We start from the raw sequence: 3,541 nt of genomic DNA, 5'->3' as shown, positions 1-3,541 counted from the left end.
CTCCAACCTGTCCAGGTCTCGCTGAATGGCAACACAGCCCTCTGGTGTGTCAGCCACTCCTCCCAGTTTAGTATCATCAGCGAACTTACTGAGGGTACATTCAGTTCCCTCATCCAGGTTGTTGATGAAAATATTAAACAGCACTGGTCCCAGCACCGACCCCTGAGGGACTCCACTAGTCACAGACCTCCAGCTAGATTCTGCCCCATTGACCACAACTCTCCGCCGCCTTCCTTCCAACCAGTTCTTGATCCACCTCACTACCTGATCATCAAGCCCACACTTCCTTAGCTTGTCTATGAGGATGCTGTGGGAGACAGTATCAAATGCCTTACTGAAATCAAGAAAAAACACATCATCCATCCACCTAGTTACTTGCTCATAGAAGGCTATAAGGTTGGCCAAACATGATTTCCCCTTGGTAAAGCCATGTTGGCGCTCTTGATGACCCCCTCATCCTTGATATGCCTAGAGATGGTGTCAAGAATAAATTGTTTCCAGGGATGGAGGTAAGGCTGACCGGTCTATAATTACCTGGGTCCTCCTTCTTGCCCTTCTTATAGACCGGCGTGACATTTGCCATCCTCCAATCCTCAGGCACCTCACCTGTTTCCCATGACTTACCAGAGATGATGGAGAGTGGCTCAGCAATGACCTCCGCCAGCTCCCTCAGCACCCGTGGGTGTATTCCATCCGGACCCATCGATTTATAGATGTCCAGACTACTTAACTGATCCCTAACCCAATCCTCATCTACCAAAGCAAACTCCTCCTTTATCCTGACTCCTTCCAGGGCTATAGGAATCTGGGTCCTCCAGGGAGAGTCTGCAGGAGTAAAGACAGAGGCAAAGAAGGCATTCAACACCTCTGCCTTTTCATCTCACAAAGGTACTGTTTAGAGAACTGATTTACATATTAGTGAAAACATATTTCCTGAGATCTGCTTCCATACATTGTGTGGACATAAGCTGGATGTAAGAAATGACCAGGTGAATTTGTTTGGTAGCTCCAGATCCTGTCTAACTGAGACTAGAGCTGACAAGTGGTAAGAAGTGGTCAGCTGAGTGACATTGCAGTAATCATTAGTTACAGGACTCCTGGATAAAAGTTGCCTTCAGCCACACCATCGATTTTTTGCCATGATTTTTTCTAGTTCTTTGGGGAGTTTTCTGGTTTTGCTGGTTGACTTTGCAAAGTGATGAGTGTTACAAAACCATTACCTGAGCCACAGAGAAGGTCTGAACCTAAAGGTGTTCAGCCATTTGGTTTCTGTTTAAATACATGTGATCCCTTGGAATATCAGGCAGCTTCAAAATGGCTTGAGATACAGAGTGGGAAGAATCTCTTTAATGTATTTGAATACATAATAATGGCATTGAGATGATACCACTGCAGGAAATGCGGTCCTTAATATTCTGGGATTTGTTAATAGGACTGAATTACATTAGGCGAGATAGATAGTTGTGGTTATTCTACTATATTTGACAAAAGTAAGAACCTAGTTAGATTACTGGTTTAGGCATTCCTGTGAGCACTGCAGGAAGGTGTGGATTCATCTTAGAGTCCCATGGTGACTTTTTGTCATTTTTATCAAGAATGATAAGCTCTAAATGTTAATGAATGTTACCTTTAAGAAAAGAAACTGCTTTCTCAATCTAAAAATGAGATCTCTTCTAGTGTATAAAGTACAAGAGAAGTGCAATGAACAACTGTCTTTTGCTTCTTTGAGGTTAAAACAAGTAGTTAATCTAATTGGAAGCAGTAGAGATCTTAGCTTGATACTAGAAAAGCTTCTTAACTTTAAGCAATGAAGTTTGTTGCCCTCATAGCAGTGGAACTCTGGTAGAAGAGTTAAGTACACTGCAAACAGACAGGGACAGAGCCTACCATATTTTATCACATCAGTTGATCAGACCCTGCACTTCCCTATTTGGTTCAGGTTTTTTTGGAAAAGGCACACTGAGTGAAGACTTCTGGTCATTATGTCTTTGTTTTGTTAGAAGGACAGAACAGTGCACTAAGACAAGGTAAGCCTCTAAAGAAGGAATGTTTAGATCTGCAGTGTGAAACAATCTTTAAGCAGGAATAAAATTCCACACTGCTCAGTGAGTTTCTCTCTGTCCTGCTTTAGCAGATTTCAGTTGCTCTGCACTGCACACAATCCAAGCAGTCCCTTCTACATATCTTGTAATAGTGTAATATTGTAAAAATCTTGTAATAAAAAAACATTTTGCTTTTCATAATTTCCAGGATTTACATTAAATTGTACTGTATGCCACAGTCAAGCTTTCTCTCCATTTGATCTACTGGTCTCTCATCATCCACACTCTGCAGAGCATTCTCAGGCACCGTTAAGGAAGACACATTCCCTCTTTTTCTAAAAAGTTAGATTAGATGCAGGGGACAGTTCTGAAAAAAAGACAAAACCTGTTTATTATATTCAACTATACAATAAAATGTGAGCAAGCAAATTAAACACTTCCACTGTGTGCCATATAGGAGATGGGAGCAGTGACTTGCTGAGTTCCCTTCCAGCTCTGAGATTCCCCTTATGGATGAGATACAAGTTGAACAGTTATTTATTCTGTTTGAGACACATAGGAAATCCTGATGATAGTCACTTGTACTGTGTTCATTAAAGCAATCCTAGCTCAGAAAACACAGCAGTACACTTCAATGTGTAGCTTACTGACTGGCTGATAGATGTGTGAAGTTGTACTCTCCATAGTTCTGGATAAGTGAAGTGCTTACTTTAAAGGCAAAGTGCAGGGTTTATGAACCCGCACCTTTACAGTGTAAATAGGATTCAGTTTCTAGTCTCTGTGAGACACCAGCTCAAAATTCTGCTGTGGTTTCAATGGATAAATGAGGAGTACATTGGGGTGTCTGCATTCTAGTGTTAAAGTGCTGCAAGGGACAAACCCAAGCATTTCACACTTCCACTTTAATTTTGACAGATGCAAGAAAGCCCAGTCAGACCTTCTTATGTAGTTTTCTCTACACTCTAGGGTTGAAGGGAGTAGCAAATATTTATATCCTGTGAACATTTATATCCTGTGAGAGGAGCCTAGGTTCCAGAGAAGTCAATTGCAAATACCAAAAGTTTTCTAATAAACTCATAAACTGCTCTCCTGAGTAGTTATGTAACTTACACTTGCCCATGCTCTGATTTTTCTTTCTGTTGCTTAGCATCCTGTATGTGCTTACATTGCTTGACTTCAATTTTGTTATGCAAAGAAAACACACAGTAGTTGTCCTCTGAAATCACTTAACAGTAGCGATTGTATGCCACTGTGTTTACAGTTGTAGAAGATGATGGTTTTGATGAGCCAGGAGAGAAGGTCCAGGCACTCATCTCCCTCCACAATGCCTTGTAAGCACTGATTTAATTCTTAGACCTCTTCAGGAAGCAGGAACATCTGAAGCGCACTTTGCAACCCTATGCTGTGGTTCAGGGCCTGATACCATTGAATCTCTGCCACAATTAACACAGAAGAATATGTGAATATTACCTACCAGAATTACCACTTGTAATGCATCT

The sequence above is a fragment of the Pezoporus occidentalis genome, unplaced genomic scaffold, assembly GCF_034315485.1.
Source record: "Pezoporus occidentalis ecotype Australia unplaced genomic scaffold, CSIRO_AGI_Poc_V1 ctg154, whole genome shotgun sequence".
Lineage (NCBI taxonomy): Eukaryota > Metazoa > Chordata > Aves > Psittaciformes > Psittacidae > Pezoporus > Pezoporus occidentalis.
Note: the sequence above shows the minus strand (reverse complement) of the source record.